Below are 22,241 nucleotides of genomic sequence, written 5' to 3' on the forward strand. Positions count from 1 at the left end.
CTGTCTTCCTCTCCCCATCTCTCCTTCTGTCTTCCTCTCCCCATCTCTCCTTCTGTCTTCCTCTCCCCATCATCTCTCCTGTCTAACTCTTGATAAACCACCTCTCTGTATCTTCAAACGAAGCCTCCTCTTTCCCTTCAAGACAGTGGTTTGGGGGTTGCAACCCCTTTGGTAAACCTCTAGCTCCAAAAATTGTACATTATAATTCATAACAGTAGCAAAATTACAGTTATGAAGTAAAAAGGAAAATGATTTTGTGGTTGGGGGTCATCATAGCATGAGGAAATATATTAAGGGGTCACAGCATTAGAAAGGTTGAGAACCTTTCCACTGCTTTAAGATCTGTTTCTGATTACTTGTGTTGACTTGATACAAGCTAGAGCCATTTGAAATTAAGAAAATGCCCCCACAAAACTGCCATGGACAAGTCTGTGGGGAATTGTTTGGGTTTTTTGTTTGTTTGTTTGTTTGTTTTAGTTCATGATTGGTATAGAAGCTTCTAGCCTATTGTGGAAGGTTTCAGCCTTGGGCAGATGGTCCTAGGATGTATCAGAAAACAAACTGAGCAAGCCATGAGGAGCAAGCCAGTGAGCAGTGTTCCTCCATGGTCTCTGCTCTCTGTTTTGGTTTCTGCTTCTAGGTTCCCACCCCAAGAGTCCACCCTGAACTCCCTCAGAGTTAGAGTGTGACCCCAGGATTATAAACTAAAATAAACCCTTTCTTTCCCAAGTTGCTTTTCTTTGGGGCATGACGCTTTTTTCTGGCAATAGAAACCAGACAAGCCCCATCTGATTTAGTCTCTCCCACGTACTGGATCATTTTCTGCCTAATATTATCCTTCCCACCTTAAGACATGATCACAGTTTCAAGGTCCTTTCTCCTTCTTAACTGACTGCTCTGAAGCTTCCTTTCCAGGACCAACCAAAGCTGTCATCATCATCATCATCAATATTTAAAGAAATACCCTAAGAGTGGTTGATGTTTCCTTGTATGTCTGGAGATGGCGTTAATGAAAAGTCAGTCCAATCTTGCTTCTGTGAATATGACCCCTGATTCATATAGTGACCACTCTACAGTACACTTGAGTGTAGTTGCACATAGCCAAACCTTTCTTTGATATTCAAGGCCCTTAGACAATTAAAAGAAAAGCAAATATGATCATTGAATCAATACTGACTTTCCATTCTGTTCCCAGTTTTGTTTGTGTACACGTGGTTTGCAGTTAAATGACTGTATCATTTACATTTAAAATGCACCTGCCACATATACCACGTTCTGCACTACCTAGACTATTGCACGGGTATTTAGAATTAGATAGGAGAGGAATGACTGCTTATTCATTTATGAAGTAACTATTAGCAGAGGAAGGCCACTTTGGAAACAGAAATGATGCTGGTGGGGAAATTGCTCTCCAGAGTTCCATTTCAGATCCTTAGCTACGGCAGCAGCCCACACGTCTGTGCATTACGCTAACCAAGGAGGTGATCACCTGCTCATTTTCAGAACGGCTTTGGACTGCAGAAGAGGCTTGGGATTCAAGGCGACCTCCGGGCACACAGTGTCATCAGTCCTGAGTGCCTTGCTCTGTTCCTCACATCCCTCTCCATCTTGCCTGCCTCGTTTGTTAAGCCACTAGTTGAAACTGATAACTGGGGAAAAAACATGGGATGTGCATCAAAGCCCTGTAACTACTTGCTGGTAACATGGAAGTGGTCCTCATTTCAGTGTGATAAACTCCCATGTCAATGGAGTATATTACTGACACTCTCTGCAATCACTTTTTTTTTTTTTGGTTTTTTTTGAGACAGGGTTTCTCTGTAGCTTTGGAGCCTGTCCTGGATCTAGCTCTTGTAGACCAGGCTGACCTTGAACTCCCAGAGATCCGCCTGCCTCTGCCTCCCAAGTGCTGGGATTAAAGGCGTGCGCCACCACCGCCCGGCTCTCTGCAATCAATTTTATTATTGAATCTCTACTGTTTTTACCAACCACTGTGTTCCCACTTGAAGCTCTACACGTCCCTTGTATCTGCAGATAAGAAATCACTCCCATTTAAGCCAACATGCTTAAGTTGCCTTCACAAAGACCCAAGGGAACTGTCCTGTCATCTCTGATGGTGCCTGCCACAGACTGGCCAAGCACTGCCTGGCTTCCCCCTAAGACGAGGGAATTCCGTGTGAATTGGTTGTAATGAAAAGGCCCAATCCTTTGTTAAAGGGTGGTGTGGGTATGGAGATGTAAGAGACTCTCACACTGCCAGTGAAAATGAAAACCAGAACAGCACCTGACAAAAAGAAAACAAACATAAAACAGTATCGGCATTGTAAAAAAAAAACAAACAAACAAAAAAACCACTGTAGAGTCCAGCAGCCCACTGCTGAGATCTATCAGTAGGATGTCTTTTCCAGGGCTGGTAGTCTTCATTGGCATAGCAACTCACGGCTGGGAGATACAGTACTACTCCAAGTTCACGTTCAGAGAACCCTGCTCAGGCAGGGGAATCAGGACAGGTTTGTGTACTATTCACGAGTGTGTGCAAGATGCTTTGTTGGTGGAAGCCACATTCCTTGGGAAGTGTTGTGAGATAATCCTTCAGTACACCAGGAAGATGTTTTACTCTCATGGGTTAATTAAAAAAAGAAAAAAACTGCTTTGGCCTATTGCAAGGCAGAATAAGGCCAGGAAGGAAAGCCAAATTGAAAATACAAAGAGGAAGAAGGGCAAAGTCAGGGAGATGCGGGGCAGCCAACAGAGAAACAAACCAGCTAGAGAACAGGTAAAGACATGAGCCATGTGGTAAATTATAGATTAAGAGAAATGGGTTAATTTAAGTTGTAAAAGATAGTGATAAGTCTGAGTTATAGACCGAGCATTTGTAATTAATATAAGCTTCTGTGTGTTTTTTTGAGACCAGGAATTTAGGAAATTCCACCTCTAGTTACAGAGAAGTTCATGAGGCATGACCTCATCATGAGTACACCGTCTGGAGAGAGGCATTGAAACAGCTGCTGCAATCACTTGTAGTTGTCGAGGGAAGACAGTGTGGACAAGAACACAGAAGACCTGCTGTGGGAGACGTGGATTCCCCACAAGCCTGGTCCCTTTTCCTGTGGGTGCATTTATATCATTCCCTGTGGCGCTCTGATGTCGAGCGTGTTGGGTATTATTATTTGACAAATTGAGGACAGGGACATGGGCTTGCAAAGTTTCCGCTCACAGAGCTAGATTCTCCAGAATTTTCTTGTTTTATGATGGAGACCCAAAAGGGAAGTATGTGGGAAGTGTTGCTGGTAAATAAATAAATAAATACCAGAAGCTAAATAAGAAAGGGTGTCTAACCATGAATGCCATTTTCCTGGTGATTCCCATACAGATCTGAGCCGCCTGTGTGGGAGGTGGTCCCTCGTGTATACTCACACTGGGGTTCTGAAAGCAGTTACCCCTGCCTGACTGCCAGGCTGCGCTGCCTTCCCAGAACCCTGCTGGTGTCTTCTACAAATCCCCAGATCCTACTAGAAAGCTCTAAACTGAGTCAGTGACCCAGCCCTGCGGACAGAAGGGACATCCCCTGCGGAACAGTTTTCCCCAGACTATTCACACCCTCTCTCAGTGGAGTTACATCTTAATTGGATTTGTGTCCTGCTCTTCCAGCTTCCCCGTGCTGTAAAGACTCATAAGAGTCTTCCTCATTCTAAATTAGATCATCCAAACCATGTGAACACATTAGAACAGAAAGCAGATTGCCCGGGGTGCTCACTGCAGACATTGGAAGCTCCTGTTGGATTTAAATTCTTTTTGTGCGCATTTGACCACGGAGTTTACAAAGCAAACAACACAACAGTTTCACTCCTCAGACTTTTTGAGATGTGTCAGCAGAATTCCCCGACAGGTGCGAAGGTTTATGGATACCTCTTGGTCAAGCTGTGGAGTGTTTCCATGGCTTCTGCATTTCATGACTGTACTGGATAATTTAGCGTGTTGGAAATAAACAAAAAGAAGAATTGGACTGCTATGTCAGGTGTGCTTTAAGTATAAAAATATTAAGTAAAAAATAAAAGGCGGTGCTCAGACTGATGAAGTAAAAATTCAGCAAAAGGTTCCTCAGGCCGTTGGCAGGAACTCAGTTTTTTGTTCCAAATTTGAAAATCTACTTTCAGCTTTTCTATGCATACACACACACACACACACTCTCACACACAATCAATACCAAATGTTTCTCGAAATAAAGTTTGAATTGGCAAAGAGAAATGTATGGGATCATGTGGGGGTGTTTCCAGATCATTCCAGATGTTGGGAGAGGCAGACAGATGGTAGATAAGAAGTCTTTCTTCAATTTCTTTCATTTTTCTCTGTTTGTCTGTCTTCTCTAGTTTATGGCAGGCTCCTCTTTGGAAACATATATTTTATAGGCTTAAACCACACTGCAATAATATGCAGCTTGGGTTTGGGCCTTTTGCACATGGTATCTTGCGGAAGGGCGGCTTCTTTGCCCCGTTCCCAGCATACTCTCTTGTTTGGGAGCTGCTGGTCAATGACTTATATCAGCATCAATGCCAACACCTCCCACATCATAACTAATCCTGATCACTTATCATCCGCTTGTTTCAGTTTGCGTGTTTTATAATGCCCGTTTCCATTCATCCGTTTCATTTACTTCACGCATGCATGCAGTGATGCACGGTCTGACAGCGTGGGTTGTTTTTATTGTGGGTTGAGGATGGGAACCAGCATTTGCTAAGTTAGGCAAGGGCTTCACTGAGCTATCCTCCCTCTCACTGAGCTATGCTCCCTCAGATGAGGAGTTTTGAACTGATCAAAATCTCATTATAAGCGAAATGTGAATATACATGCAAGCTAATTAGAATGATTACATAGGTCTTTCGGCATTCACGTCACTGAGAAGGGAAAAGTACAGAAATCTCAACAGTTGAATATTTCAGGACTATCTCTCATTTTAATCCCACCTCACTTCCCAAAAACATTCAGCCCTGTATTTGCCACCGTGGTTCAGCTTTTTCTTGTGCAAGGCTCACATGTTGGGGAGTCTATTTCCAATGTTTTTATCAGTTTCCTGGCAGCGCAGGGTCCTTACTAGTTCAGCGTCACTGACTGTTCTAGAGTGATCACCCTGGGTGTCATTGGGAACACAGGGAAGAGGTACCACATATGCAGAGATTCTTGCTGTGTCCACAGCCATCTCACGCTTTCTTCTGATGAGAAATCTGCCGCTGTCCATCCTGCCATTACTCCACATCCCATCTCTTCCTGTGACTGTGGATAGCGTCCTCTCTATCCTGGGTTTTCATGCCAACTTGAGCCATTTCTTGGTGTGTTGTTTTTGCATTCCTGTGTTTGCTTGGGCCTATTCATCTACACTATGGCTACATACGTGGACACGGATAAGCTCTACACAGCATGATAGTGGGTACTTTCTATATACCCCTGAGTGGGTAGCTAATCCCTGAGATGTGAATAGGCCATACACACCTTAGATAGAGGCAACTTACACATAGTGTGGGTACAGGTTATTTGTATTACCTTGGATAGAGGTTTAGACATAGTGTAATACTCTATTCCTAATGAAATATTTCACCTCCCAAGAAAACACCTTAAAACAGAAAATAAACAACTCAAAAGAGCTCCAGGAATTCCCTGAAACCAAACAGATCCAGAAAACAGAAACAACAGCTGAGAGTCACTTTCAGAGGAGACAAACTGAGAAGTTTCTAATCACTTGGAAAAGGCAAACTGCATGGAAGGGGCTATAGGAGACTTTCTGGTGGTTAGATAAAAGCCAGCATTCCTTGGGAACTTGTAAAGCTGGTTCCTGTGTACTACCAAAAGGAGTCATTTCTGTTACTTCTGATAGAAGGGAACTATGGCTACCTGTGGCTCCTATTAGCATACCAAATCTCATGCTAGTCTCGAGGACCCCTCAGTATATCATAAGTACCTGTTACACATTTCAGAGCCCATGCTAGCATCCTAGCCATTCTCACCTCCTCCTCTACCCTAAACTCCCTCAAACTCATAGGCTTCCACCAGCTACTTATCTTTCTTAAAATCCAGCTATTCTCACACTCTTCTCCCTATCTATCTATCTATCTATCTATCTATCTATCTATCTATCTATCTATCTATCTATCTCTACATCTATCCATCTATCTTATATCTACCTATCCATCTATATCTATCTATCCATCCATATATCTTGTGCTATTTTACTAAAAATTAACAGTTGGAGATAGATTGTGAATCCAAGCAGCAAATTCATGCAACCAAACTTCTAGAAGGAAACATGTGCATGCATACACACACACACACACCTCTGGAACTGTGGAGTAGGCAGACCTTAAAGGAAAAGTAGCACAAATCCATAAACGGTATCACTAATTCCTCATTGATAAATTAATGGAGATAGCAGAGACTAGCCACCTTCCTGCTGATAGGGTGTGAATTGACTGAAAACCTCAGATATTGCTATTAAGAGTAGGGCAATCCTACAAACCCATGCAGAACCTTCTGGCAATTTCTTTTTAAGCCTACAGAACTTGGTATTCCCAACTGATCTCCCATCAAAGTACTAACCAGGTCCAATTCCGTTCAGGTTCCAAGATCAGAAGGAACAGCGTGCATTCAGGATGGTATGTCTGTAAGCACACACCTTTGGAATGAACACTATCGTTCTCTCATTTGTTAAATAAGACAAAGTGACCAAACATGTCTACAAAATAGTTGCCAGGAGAAATCCACTGCAGTGCTATTGAGAAAGCCCGGACAGAAGCCCGTCTGCTTCTTTGGGAGACTGAAGTACAGGGTGGGACAGTCAGTGAAACTGGCTACAATGGGAAGAACAAGCTGGCGGCACAGGGAATACCCAGAGATCCTGTCGTTAGAGAGTCCTCCACCTGGAAAAGCTCTCTACAGTGAGGGACATTGGAGAGAGGTTGCCTTGAGCAAGTGTGTGGCCAGCAATGAAGGGACGCTAGAGATCTGTTTGCAGCAGGCAACACTTCCCTCCTGTAGGCCATGGAGTTACCTTAAGTCAGTTTTCAGAAATGAGAGCTGCTAAGCTTCTTTCATTGGGTAGACCTTTAATTCTACTCAACTGGAAAAACAAACCATAATCCCAGGTCAGGCTGGGTGCAGGTCAGAGACTGGGGCCAAATGGGTAACTTGAATGTCATCACAGCCTTCTTTTTGTTCCGTTTTCACTGGTTTCATGGTTAGGATGAACCTGTGAAGTAGTCACAGACAGAAGAAAGCAAAACCAAAGGGGAAAAGACACTTGAGGTTTGACTGCAGACTCATGAATGACTTTCAGTGAACTACTGATGTCATTTATGTCCTAGGAAGTAAGACTGAAAAGGCTGGCTATAACCAATGGCACACATGCCAAAAGACAGACTCAAAATCCAGCACAGAAGTAAATCTATCCACTGGAAATTTTACATTAAAAATCAGGAAATATCAATACTAATAAGATAAGGTGTAGAGAGGATATGAAATTAAAGACATTGGTCAAAAACTTTCATGGTGTCATTGACATCCTTTGGCAAAGATGCAATTGGCATTGATTTCAAAATGCTTTATTCTTGAATCATTCCAGACTCAGTATCTTTGTTTTCTATCACACAGACTGAATCTAATTGCTGAGTTACAACCTCCTAACCCAGTGCAAACACTGTCACCTTGGTCCTCCTTGATTGAACACTGGGATATTAGTTGAAGGGCTGGTTTGACCAGGTCAGCATCTACTGCAATAGAACCCACAGGCCAACACCAAGTCAGAGCAGTGAGAGGAAACCCACCAAGTCCAGCTGAGCTGAGCTCAAGCCTTGTAGAGCAAAGATTTCTCCCCCCCACACACACACCTCACTGATCACATTGACCCCCCTACAGGAAGGGCAGAGGCATGACTTGCAGCACCCCATTCATGGAAAGGGAGGATGGTTCTACTAAAGAACTCGAATAGTTTGAATTTGCCAGAGCCATCATTTTCTTTACCCTTAACAGTGTTTCTTCTGTCACAGGAGAATAGAAACTTAGAAAATTGTTTTACAACAACATACTCTGTTTCTTTCAAAACTCCCTTGTGAAACATTTAAGTTTTGAAGTTTTTCTCCAGAAATTATTTAGAAAAAAATAAAGAACTGAAGAAAAAGACGAGTATTTTCAAAGTCACTTTTCTTTTAAGTCAGACAGCAGAGCCTTATACTTGCCTCCTTCCTGGGTGCCTTCCCAGGAGATTCCAAGACAGGACAGAACTATGGGGTTGGGGCACTGTGGATGAAGATGCAGCAAGGAAGTCTAGTGGTTGTGAAAGCTGTGGGGAGCTAAGCCACACAATAGTGGCACTGAGTGGCTATCCTTTCTCTCCCAGTTACTCTGTGCCCCTCCCGGATGGACGCTGGATTCTGTGGAACCTTTACAGGAAGAGGCAGTTTAAGGATGGGGAACATGGAGCCCAGAGGGAGTGACTAATTGGCATGATGCCTTCTCTCATTAGCTAGAGGAAAGACATGGACATGGTCTGATCTCCCAGAGATGAATCTTTCGTCTGTGGCCTAGGGATACTTAGATGATCACAGGCCCAGTGCATTCTGTGGAGAGGGATATACTGTGCCTCTCTTGCTGCCCTTGAGCTCCCATGTCTGGGATCCACACTGTCATTGGCACAACATCAAGTTGTGAGCCTGCTGGTCCTAGGTCATGAGAAAAGTGGAGCAAACACACTGTACTGGAAAATTTTATGTAGACAGAAGTTTCTGTCCTACCTACTCCCACAGCCACTCAGTCCCAAAGAAACACATAGAGGTTTATATTAATTATAAACTGTTTGGTCTATTAGCTCAGGCTTATTATTAATTATCTATTACAACTTAAATTAACCCATAATTCTTATCTATGATTAGCCATGTGGCTTGGTACCTTTTCACACTGCAGCATTTTTGTCTTGCTTCATCTGCATCTGGGTGGCTATTGTAGACTGAGACTTTCCTCTTCCCAGAATTCTCCTGGTCTGATTGTGCCACCTATACTTCCTGCCTGGCTACTGGCCAATCAGCATTTTATTAAACCAATTTGAGTGACAAATCTTTACAGGGTACAAGAGCATTATCCCACAACAGTTTTTATACAAATTTGACATAAGCGGGACTCATCTGAGAGGAGAGAACCTCAATTAGAAAATGCCTCCATAAGATCAGGCTATAGGCAAATCTGTAGGGCATTTTCTTAATTAATGAATGATGGGAAAGAGGCAAGCCCATTGTGGGTGGTGCTATTCCTGGACTGGTGGACCTGGATTCTATTAAAAAGCAGGCTGAGTAAACCATTAGGAACAAGTCAGTAAGTACCACTCCTCTATGGCCTCTGCATCAGATCCTGCCTCTGGGTTCCTATCCTGTTTGAGTTCCTGCCTGTCCTGTTTTCCTTTGGTGATGAACAGTGATATGGAAGTGGAAGACAAATAAACCCTTTCCTCCACAACTTGCTCTTTGCTCATGGTGCTTCTTTGGAGCAATAGAAACCCCTAAGACATGCTGAGGCACTGTTTGTTGAGCAATGATACCAATATCTTCACCATCACTTCCTTCCTGTGTTTCCATCCCACACTTCACATCTCCTTGCTTCTGTAGATAGGTGGGAATGTATATGAGGTGGTGGAAAAGAGGGAGGAACAGGAGTAGAATGCAGAACTCTGAGTACAGGACTGCAGCCTGTGGCTCCAGGAGCTGATGTAGCCTGACTTCCAGTGTGGCCCTTTCTACCAGGAACAAAGCCTGTGGTGAGGCAAAAGCCAGGCAGCTTCCAGTTTTTTATGGGAGGTGAGGTTGTCTGAAAACTATCTGGGCTTCGATCAGGTACTCAACCATCAGGAGATTGCAGCAGGGTGCAGGTCATTTCTACAAAGAAGACCTGGTAGACCAGTTGGCTTTAATCAATTGTCCTAAATATAAGCCACTCCCATGTTTCCATACAGCAGCTTGGGCAAGTACATTTCTGGATGCTATGAGACAAGCTCTGACCCCATACACTGAACAGCTTCCGCAGGTCTGCCTTTCACAGCAGGAATGAATGTCTCCTCTGAAACCATGACCCCAAGTGAATCCTTCCTCCTTAGTTCCTATATGTCTGAGAAAGTAGAAGTTCTCTAATAACTGTGGGTTCTGCTGCCTCACAGACCAGATGGTCAGCAGGTGTGTGCTGACACCCCAGACACCCCTGAAACACATAGGATGCCCATTCATCAGACCTCAGCATTTAGCTGCTTCATCCAAAACAAATGGAGAGAGAGCAATACCTCACAAGAGATGAAGGTGATACAAGCCACCAGATAACAAGGTAAAGGCAATAAAGGGTAAATCTCTGCTTTGTTTTACTTCTGTTAAAATAAATAGAATATAAAAATCACAGAGAGGGAAATGTTCTGTTATAAAAGGAACTTCAGGAACTCTAACAATTGAAAATGGATGGCTATGGGCTGAATCTTTTCCCCAAGAAACCATTATAACAAGATATGTTTCAATAGAAAAAGTTAACACTGGCTCAATGTATAACTGTGAGTAATATTGAAGGATAAGCACTTAGAAACATGCATTGTGAAGGTTCTTATCTAGGATTGTATTTTTCAAAGGCATTGCCAAGGTAATGGTAGTATTCTAGCCTTTACTGTATAATATGTCTGTGAGATAAACCTAACAGAAAGGAAGAATAGAGGCACAGGAAGAGAGGGGTTCAGACTGCCACCAAGGCTGTGTCCTAAGTGCAAGAGGCTGTTGATGTGAGAGTGTCATATATCAATCTGTTGATTTCATTGGTTAAGCAATAAAGAAACTGCTTGGCCCTCATTGGTTAAAACATAGGTGGGAGGAGTAAACAGAACAGAATGCTGGGAGGAAGAGGAAGTGAGCTAAGACTCGACAGCTCTGCTCTCTGGAGCAGAGATGCCTTGCTCCTTGCTCCCAGGCAAACACATGCGATGAAGCTCCGACCCAGGATGGATGTAGGCTAGAATCTTCCCGGTAAGACCGGTGCTCACTAAGACCAGTGCTCACAGATTATTAGAGATGGGTTGATCGGGATATCAGAATTAGCCAGTAAGGGCTAGAGCTAAAGGGCCAAGCAGTGTTTAAATGAATACAATTTGTGTGTTGTTATTTCGGGGCATAAGCTAGCAGGCAGCTGGGGTGCTGGGGGCGCAACCCCGCAGCTCCTATTACTATAGGCTGTCTAATCCATTCCATTTATGACTGTCTGAAAATTGCTATAGTGATCATTTTAGACAACAGCCAGTGGCCCACAAAAGCAGGTCAGCAGCTACCCCTTCCCTGGCCAGTGGCCTTGTAACTGAGCTGTCATGAGGACCCTGTCTCCTCCTGGCAGCCATCTTTACTCTGTGTTGCAAGTTCTGGTTGCTTTCGCTGGAAATATCATTTTTATTTTCATGTATTTCCATACTCAATAAAAGTCCTGTCTATACACTACAAGTTGGGTGTGCCATTAGATCATAAATGTAATATGAGCTTATACTATAGATATAAATGAGCTCTGAGGCACACTCTAATAGACAATGTAATTTACATGTTTATTATTGACTCAAGATTGAGAATATTTTTCTCAATACAAAATATACAAAAATGATTTGTATATTTTATAGAACTAAATAAATAAAATAAAAATATTTACATAATTAAACTACAAAATATATGAAGTATTTATATCATAGCATATGCAATAGCTATTTTCTACCACATCCTTTTTGTATTACATATAGCATATAATTTACTATATAATAATTCATTTCTGTGTTGTAGTAAATATACACATATCTTTGATATATTATACGTATAGTGTTATACTTTATGTTAGCCTATATTCTAAGTTGTATCACATTGTATAAATCATTATTACATCTAAAATCCCTATAACACTTGCTTTGAATGATGACTTTTGGTAATAGTTGGATAATATGTGATCATCTGATAAGTTATTGTTATAGATAATAAATCTTTGCTAATATTTAAATGATATGTATTTAACCAGCACATTAGTTGTTGCTGTGGTAACAGTTGGATAAAAACAATTTTGTTAATCATTTGACTCACATGTGACTTCAGCAATAGACAGCTTTCTGAAAGGACAGCATTTGGTGGCCTTAGGAGGCATCTGGGGCATTTGAGCACTGCCATAGGGCTGACACCGGACTGCAGTGTGACCAGAGTGTCCGAGACGATGAGTCATTGGGCACGCTCACAGAAGACACAATAACCTGAGGATTAGGGCCTCAGGAAGTAGGGGTGGACTGTCTAAACTTCCAGAAGGGTCCTTACAGAGGCTTCCTAAGAAAGAGGTTCAACTTGGTCCTAAGAAAAGAGTGTAAGACAGAAAGGAAAGATGGAGGGAGGATGGATCCCATAGACAGCAGACCAGGAACTCAACAATTGAGAAAATCATGGGCTCCAACTTCAGGAAGGGCAGCTCTTGGGGTGGAGGTGGGGACAGCCAGCATCCTCCTCCTACAGATGATGGAAGATAAAGATGCTCCCTTGACTCCCAGGAGGTTGTGCTCTTGAGGAGGTACAACGTGGGACTGTATCACCTGTGTCTCCTGGGGTAGCTTGCCCTGCTTGAGGTCACCAGGGGCCGACTGCATGGAACTGAAAGTCGGCTTCCTGACAGCTTGCATGACACCCGCTCTGTTGTGGAATGTTATGTTAAGATGTGTTACGTTTGTTTATGCTGTGGAACATTTGGTTAATGATGCAGAGACGTGCTGCATCCTTTTATGTTGCATTTGCTTAACTCTGTGAAGCTGTGTAACTGTGCCTGCCTGAAACACCTGATGGTCTAATAAAGAATGGCCAATAACAAGGCAGGAGAAAGGATAGGTGGGGCTGGCAGGCAGTGAGAATAAACAGGAGGAGAAATGTAGGAAGAGAAGATCAAGGAGCAAGAAAAGGAGAAAGGAGGACTCCAGGGGCCAGCCACCCAACTACACAGCCAGCCATGGAGTAAGAAGTAAAGAAAGATTTACAGAAATAGTGAAAGGTAAAAGCCCAGAAGCAAAAAAGTAAAAAGGTAGATGGGGTAATTTAAGTTGAGAAAAACTGACTAGAAACAAGCCAAGCTAAGGCTGGGCATTCATAAGTAAGAAAAAGTCTCCATGTGTGAATTCATTTCAAAGCTGGGTAGTGGGCCCCAAAGAGCCAAAAGAGCAAAGAGTCAAAAGCAAGCAACACCACTGCCCCCTCTGCCTGAGAGACACCTGTGATATGACCAGGTGCAACCTGGTCTCTTGAGGCAACCCTGCTTCTCCTGTCATGTCACACCAGATGGTACACAGTAGCCAGGACAATCTGATATCATCAGTAACCATAAGAATAGGAGACAGTCCAGACTCCGATGAAGTATACTTGGGTATCTTTGAAACAAGAGGGCCTTGTTTCAAAGGAGGAGTGAGGGGACGGGGAGGGAGCAATAAAGAGAAACAGCTGATGAAGAGGCCAGCAGCACTCAGAAGAATTGAGAACAGCAAACTTCACAAAGAAAGGAAAGATAGAGACTAACCAACCACTGGAAACCTGGGTTTTATGGAACCCCGGGGTGTAGGTGACCCTGTCCTCAGGAACAGCTACAAGGAGCAGGAAATCCTTGCTGTAGCTGCAGTTCCCAGGCAAACACTGTTGGAGCTAAGTGAGGCTTAGGACTGCTGGGGAGGACTTTGTGCTTGCTCACACCTCAGGACAGTGTGGACAAACTGGAGTAAGCCAAGTGCTGGGAAATGAACCTAAAAGTGACAGTGGTGGACTGGGTATCATCACACACCATGCACATTGAAGTCATCTGCTGGTGTTTTCAGAAAGCCTGTGTAGAAAGCCCTGTTTCTCTGCTCTTCCTTGAGATGTGGTACTAATGCAGCCATTGTTGCTATGGATGCTAGCCTAATCTAAGGACACACCACGCCTTAGAACTCTGCTAATGCTAACCTGAATGCTTGTAGTGATAGGAGCGGTGGGGCTGCGTCCCCAGCACCCAGGCCGCCTGCTAGCTTATGCCCCGAAATAATTACACGGACACTGTATTCTTTTAAACACTGCTTGGCCCATTAGCTCTAGCCCTTACTGGCTAATTCTGATATCCCGATCAACCCATCTCTAATAAACTGTGTAGCACAGGTCTTACCGGGAAAGATTCAGCATGTCTGACCTGGCGGCTTGATCCATTGCATCTGCTTCAGAGAGCAGAGCTATGGCGTCTGCCCGGGAGAGGGGAGCATGGCATCTCTGAGCTCACTTCCTCTTCCTCCCAGCATTCTGTTCTGTTTACTCCTACCACCTATGTTTTAACCTATGAGGCCAAGCAGTTTATTTATTACTTAACCAATGACCTTCCTCCATCAAATGCTGGTCAAGAAAACGCCTTGCTGAAAAACTAAAGAAACTCTATCTTCACACTTGAAAAGAAAACACTTTCGAAAACACAACATACAGTGGACCAGCGAAGAAAGCCCACAGTAGAAAAAGCAACAAAATAATGTCACTTCTACAAACACAAAACTTGGCCATGCTTGTGTTTGCTTAGAGAAACCAAGCTTGAATGCCAGTCAACTCTTTGAAGCTCTGAGAACTCCAGTAGGGATCTAGGCTCCAGAATCTCTTCCACACGTAGAAAAGGAGAATGAGATGTGTGGGCAGCTAGCAATTTGGAGTGCTGGCCTGGAATTGGAGTACATGGAGACTGTACAAAAGGAAACACTTAACCCTGCTGGCAGGGCATGGCAGGCTTTGCCCAAACCCAGAGGCAACTGTGCCCTTTGCCTCAACAACGCCTCCTACAAACAGCTGGCTTCAATGATTCTGCTATAGGAAATCATAGCTACAGGACCAGCCTGCTGTGGCCTTGAATGGCTTGGCAGCTTTTTTTTAAACTTAAAACTCAGCAAACGTTGGGCAAAGCATTAGAAAACAGAATTTTAGAGACTTTAGGGTATGTGGTTGGTTTATGGACTCTTTAAGTATTTCTTTTTTTTTTCTTCTTCATAAAAAAATATCAAATAAGGATATTTTGAAAAAGCCTTGAATTTTCAAAATTGTATTATGGAAATGTTATGGAATTAGAATTAACAACTAACTATATGCCACAATTGTCCAGCATCCCTTCCTTTGGACCATTTCCCCCTGTGTTTAGTGTGGCTTCTCACACTGTGTCCTTTTGTCTTTTAGTAGATGGATTGTATGGATCTGGCTCTAGCCTCTATCGTTTGAATGGATCGACTCAATTTTTTCACTACACTTCTCATTTTAATTCATCCCTGAATAATTGAATAATAAAAACTCCTCTGGTGAGATAGTGACTGTTTCACCCTTTATTCATAATCTTTTTAATTCAACAATATCTGCTTTTTGTCTACTAAGTGACTTATTAAAATTAAATGGAATTTCCAGACACAAAGTGTGCATATATTTGCATAGCTAAATTTGCTTTTAGCAAAATATTACCATGGAAATAAAGTAACAGTAAAGGAAGCCAATTAATTAAATTTGTGAATTTTTAAATTCTTAAAAATTTATTCAAACCCAAGCAGTAGCATCTGCATTAGCAAGCACTTAAATATTAAAGAGCACGATGCTTCACTAAATGTGGACAAAGGATGAATACAATCAGAACAAAATTAAAGGCTCAATGTACACATACGTATTTGTGTCTCTCTCTCTCTCTCTCTCTCTATATATATATATATATATATGTCTACCTAAATATATGTTTATATGTATACATTCATATTTGTATGCATGTATGTTTATTTTTGGTATATATGCATTTATATATGGATGCATGTATATGAATGTGTATATGTGGGTACATGGATAGCTATGTATATGTAGGAGTATGTGTAGATGTATTTGCATATTTATATGAATGTGTATGCAGATATGGATGTCTGTCTATAAATGTATATACGCATGAACTTATACATGCTTTGTATACACTAAGTAACAGAGGTCAAGTTGACTTGAAGTCCTCTGTGGATTTTGTTCATAGATGCAAGTTTAGTAACTGCAGCATTCCTTAGGGATGTTATTAAAGACATTTATTTATTTGTAAGGCCTGGGGACATGTGTGGTGGCACTAGAGTTGGTGCTCTCCTTCTACCATATGTCTGTCCTAGAGATCAAACTCAAGTTACCGGGGTCAGTGGCAAGTGCCTTTAAGCCCTAAGCCACCTTGCCAGTTCACCCCTCAGGGTTCTTTTCTTTTGTTTTTTTGTTTGTTTGTTCATTTTTTACCAAGGGGAAAAAGCCATACAGTTTATTCTGAAGTCAAATATGAGACGATAGCCCAGGGACACAGGTTCAGATTTCCCCAAATACCATTCCAGCATGGTAACAGTTCCATGGTAACAGAACAATACATTTCCTAAATCAAGACACTTTCCAAATACAGTGGTGGGAACACGAGCTAGGCGGTGTCTATCTGAATGGGGAGGTCTCGGCTACAGGCTTCCAGTGCATTCTGAAGGCGTTCTCAGGTTTTGGGTTAGTGAAAACTACTGCTATGTTAGATTTAATATACCTTAGAATGTTTTCTGTGACTGTCACAAGAACACAAGAGGATAGTGGCTATCCAAGGAGCCAAGATAGTCCCAGATTTATTTATCTATTTATTTATTTATTTATTTATTTCATTTATTTCATTTATTCATTCATTTGGAATACCAGCCATATTCCCCTCCCTCTTCTCCTCCTGTTCCCTACCCCCACCAACTTCTACCCAACCCCCTACCTACATCTCCATCTCCATTTAGAAGGAGTAAGGCCTTTCTGGGAGTCAACAAAGTCCACACATCAAGTTGAGGCAGGATCAAGCTCCTCCCCTTTCATCACTGATGGTCAAGGCATCCCACCCTAGGGAATGGGCTCCAAAGGAGCCATCTTCTTTTGATATGGCTGTGATGTATGCTGTTACTGTAGGTGGTATTTCCCAGTCATCAACTTGAGAGCAGTGGGTGCAAAAGATCAGAGAGAACAAACTGTGCTCTCCCAAAAGAACAGGGTACTGAAACAAAACAAAGATGCCAGGGCCAGTGGCCCAGGAGTCACCCCACAGGTGTCCCTAGGGTCCCAGATTGACTGTCTTCATGCTGTTTTGAGGCTCTCTGGCTTCTGAGGAAAGAGCAATAGGTCCATGTGTTTCCATCACTGTGGCTGTGCATATTCTACTGTTTGGGCTCCCCATGTGCACACTCCATCCTGTTGCAAATTCATTTAGAACTCTGCAGGGTTCTTGCCTACTTCCTGCAGGTGAGAATTTTGTTTCTGCCACATTTGCGGTTGGTTAAGAAGCGCTAGGACTCTGGAGCATGACCCTAAGGAGTTCTATGACTCTCAGAGTCCTCAAGTGAACATGGCCGAGATGAAATGGCTCCCTCTCCTCCTTCTCTTGGGTCCCTCTGCAAGCGTCTTCCTTGGGAGCCAGCAGCATGCAGAGACCAATCAATAGGATCAGTGTCACAACAGAAAGTCAAGTAGAATGGAGAAGACAGAAATCCCTATTATATTATATTTGAGTTGAATCTCTGACCTAGTACTCACATTTTAAATTTTAAGATGTTCTCTTGATGTTACCCTGACAACTCTAACCATGATGGTGATTCCCTTGTCATCCACTCTCCCTTAATCTGCACTATGAGCTAAAGTCCTGCAGCATAATAAGGAGAGGATCTTAAATGGATTAGCTGGTGCTTGCTTGGAAAGAACTGCTAACTTGGAGAATTAGCAGGCAGATCGACTCTGAGCATTTAGGTCACCCCAGGAGCAAGAGCCACCCTGGCAATAAGGGGATGCAGATTAGTCACCAGCTGCCTTGGGACAGGAAATGAGTTCTTGGCCCATTTCCTGATGGAGAGAAACCCAGTTAGCACTTCACATAGTCAAGTTGCTGACTGGCCCTGAAGAACGAACAGGGGAGAGAGGCTATTGCTGTCCAGATGGCTGCTCCCCGGGGCCCATTGGTGGATGTCACCAATGCAAAGGGCCCTTGATTATGAGGCACTTTGCTGCCAGAAAAGCAAAATAATTACCAGAAGGTAATTCTACTAAGAATGGCTGGTGCATCTCTGGGAGATGTGCACTCACCATCAATGGGGCAATGTGGAAAAGGGTTAACTGTGTTCTTAGAACCCTCAGGACACAAGGACCAGTAAGCAACTGGAGCCCCAAGGCTTTGTCCTAATACCTCCACCTCCCCTACCCAGCACAATACCTCCTCTAGAAGGCAGAGCATGGTTTCCAGAGAGACTGACTAATTTAAAATACAAAAGAACAGGAAAGTAGAAAACTTATGCAGGCCTTAAGGCAGAGAAATGGTTCCCAGTACCACAGTGTCTCTAGGGGGACTACACTGGTTTCAACATCAGGATTAAAATTTCCTGGCATGAGTGAGAAGGAAACATGGAACTCGCAACAAACCCACTTAGGAGTTTATTAGAGGGGGCTGTGCGGGCCTGGGGAAGTCAGTGTGCAGAGAGAGAGAAAGATGGCGTGTCTAGCTTTTAAAAGCTGTCTGGTGCATGCACACAAGGGGTTGACACGACTACGTCTACGCAGATGATGGGTCTCACGCAAGGGCTTAGCTGAATCATATGTGGATGATGTAATCCATGTATGTGTGCAAGGGCTTAGCTGAGTCATGATGTAATCCACACCTCACGTGGGTAATGGGAGGAGGCCATTAGGCACTTCTGCCTGAGGGCTTGTCTGCACATGCATAGTCCTTGAACCTGGAAATATCAGCCTTATATGGCTGAAATCATTACAAGTATGGCATCCAGTCTTATGTCTAACCAGGAACTGAAAGTTACAAAAGTGTTACTGGAAAGTGGGGAGTGCCCACGGAGAAGCCTGACATACTTACTGTTCTATTACTATGGAAAGACACCGTGACTATGGCAATGCCTATAAAAGAAGGTATGTAATCGGGCTTACTTACTTATAGAACCATATGTTTAGTGCATTATCATGGAGGGGGAGCATGGCTGCAAGCATGTATAACACCAAACTAGTAGCTGAGAGCTGCTTCCTACTCTGCAGGCAGACAGAAAGGAAGATGGACCCTGGCAGGGCTTTTGAAACCTCAAAGCTCATCCCCAAGTGCAGATTTCCTCCCAAGAGTCTATACCTCCTAATCCTTCTAATCCTATCAAAGAATTCCACTCCCTGATGACTAAGCATTGAAATAGAAGAGCCTGTGAAGGCTGTTCTTATTCAAACTGTTTCTTGGAACCTTCATCTCATCTCTACACGATCCAGGAAGCCCCGGTCCCCGCCTCTCCCCACAAACCCCATCCATTCAGAATCTCCAAAACAAAGGGAAGGCACCAAAAAACCTAGTTCCACATTCTTGCTGACTAAAGTTGCTGGCCACCCAAGTCTCCACCTAAAGCACTAAACTTTTGACCAGACTTGGGCATAAACCCAGTTTGTGGCACCTACAACCTATAAACTCTCTGTGCTTTCGTTTGTGGGCAAGGCTTTGCTGCCTCTACCTCTGGGACTGGAGAACCCATCCGGAAGTTGCTTTGCTCAAATAAACTTGTTGTTACGGTTTTTCAATTCAGCTTGATCTGGCTTACTGTGTTAGTGGGGAAACCTATTGGAGGTGGGGCGGGGAGCAAGAGACCTATGACAAACCACCACAAAGTCAAAACCTACAGGCTGCGCTGCTGCAACCTGTAGAACTGGGAGACAGGAGGAGCTGCCGGAGGCCTTCTGCTACCAAATCTCAGCCGTGACTAAAGGGATGGCGTGCTGGGAGAAAGAAGAAACTTGGTGAGCAAGGCAAGCAGTTTGAATAAAGAAATAATTTATAGATACTGCTGAGTGAAGAAGGAGGGAATAAGGGATCTGGTGAAATATCAAACGTGTCTGTGGTATAAGGTTCTTATCCTGTAGTGCAACCATTGGAAAACATAGTGAGGGCCTGCATTGGACACCAAGGGAACTTTGGACCCAATTTGGGGTTATCAGAGTCATTAATAAAAAGCAATTTGAGAATGGATCCGAATGGAAAATCTACAATTTTACTAGACTGTTAAAAGAGAAGCTTGAGTTGAGAAGCTGTAAATCTTGGTACCAGCTTGGGAGAGGAAGCTGGAGACATCCAGAAGGAGTGTTGTAACATTTGATTTAGAGGTGGAGGTCAGCCATGAGACAGACAAGAAGGTACACAGTGAAGTTTCTGCACCCCGATTAAGCATCTCTGCTGACCTAGCAATCCAAATCAGACAAAATCAAAGTAAATTAGAATAAGCCCAGGTTTAATGGATAAAATGCTCCAGGATGGTTTTCCAGACCCCCAGAGCAGAGATGAAAAAGGAAGACCAGAAAACCACATGTCTGTTTTCTGTTTTAAGTATCCTGTGGGAGAGGTCTTGAGCATCTCTGGGGGAGGAGTCACCATTTGGTGGGCTTTCTGAGATGCATCAGGGTTTGGAGAGAGACGAGGGGGGGGGGGCTTCCACCCAAACACAGGGCAGGGAAAGGAGCATCAGAGAAAGAGCAAAGTCTGAAGTTCAGGAAAAGCATATTTAGGCTCTGGCAAGCACACACAAGAAAGACAAACTAAAGGAAAAGCTGTGCCTACCTGAGTCAGGACTCTGCAAAGCTGGCAGTCTGAAGAGAACCTCATAGCATTTGAAGAACTGCACTAGAGAGGGGAGAATTCTGGGAAGGAAGAGCAGTATTATCTCTTTACCATGATTTAAGCTGGACCTGCTTCCCTGAAGAACAGTATCTTTGCCAAAGCATATGGTGACCTGCCTAGCTGGATCAACTTTTGAGGACAACGGGAAGTCTCTACAGACATATATTCCATTCTTTTGGTTAAGAGGAAACAGCTTTTCTTTGATGGGCCTTCAAGGCTGCTTCAATACATTTTATGCAGTTTTTATGGTGTGAAATTCTGTGAATTAGGCCAAATTTTCTACAAAGTTTTCTATCTTGAAGTAAAATTTACTTGACTCTAGAGATTTATTTTTCAGATGTTCTCAAAGGAGAGATGATAGATAGATAGATAGATAGATAGATAGATAGATAGATAGATAGATAGATAGATAGATAGATAGATAGCATTCAAACACATACATATATACATATCACAAAATCATTATTCAAGAATGAGGATGTTGAATGCATTCAGTCATGCAGACATTGGCAGCAAATGCCTTTGCTTATATTTATGGATATGAGTATGTTAATAGAAATGACAGCCTGGAAATTCATCATAAAATGGAAGGAAATTCATCCCAGAGGCTGGTACTAAAATTAAAATACCCTTCAGATATTCCTTTCAATGCAAAAGCCCTTCTGAGAGACTGGTTTAAATATTTAATGTTCAGCCATTTTAACCTCAGCCACAACTTACTACATTGTTAAAAATCATACATCCCTATATCCCACTCAGAGCCTGACTCTCTGCTTCAAATGATAGCCATGGTAAGAATTGTGACATGCCTGTAATCTGGCTGAGAAGGGGCAAGTGATGCTATCGCAAGGGATCAGGGTGACTGTCCACGTCTCTGCAAACTCAGGGTATCGAGGTTTGCAATTTGTACATCTTTAAGCCAAATTCACCCTTTGGGTGTGGGAATAATGCAGCAAATAACCTCATGGGAGAGTGGGCTGCATTGGAGGCTCTACTGTTTACAACCCCACCTGAGCAGTATGATATTCAGTTCCTGCCCGTCACCCAGGATTGATTGACCTTGGTGATCCTAGGCGTGATGTCCTCTGCAAGGTTCTTACACTGCTTTCATGTGAAGTGGGGTACCTGGTATATGGGAGAGTTTTAATCACAGGTTAGCTAGTGTGTATAGCCTTTTAACAAAGAGATGTGTGTGTGTGTGTGTGTGTGTGTGTGTGTGTGTGTGTGTGTATGGCTCTAGGTGCCCGTGGCTTCCCAAAGAGTGTGGGATGGATCCTCTGGAGCTGGATTTGCAGGTGGTTGAGAGCTGCCTAATATGGGTGCTTGTAACTGAATTCAGGTCCTCTGGAAGAACAGCACATGTATGCCACTGCTATATATTTATAGTTCGCCTGGCCAGATACTCACAGTAGCCACAGCAACCCTGCCTACTAGGGCATCTCTGTTAGTTCTGATACCACAGTGCAGGCAAACATGGACTATAAAGGTCTTGGGGACCTTGCTCCCTTGGTCTTCTGTGAGGACTCCCAGGAAAACTG

Source organism: Microtus ochrogaster, unplaced genomic scaffold (genome assembly GCF_000317375.1).
Source record: "Microtus ochrogaster isolate Prairie Vole_2 unplaced genomic scaffold, MicOch1.0 UNK7, whole genome shotgun sequence".
In the NCBI taxonomy this organism is placed as follows: domain Eukaryota; kingdom Metazoa; phylum Chordata; class Mammalia; order Rodentia; family Cricetidae; genus Microtus; species Microtus ochrogaster.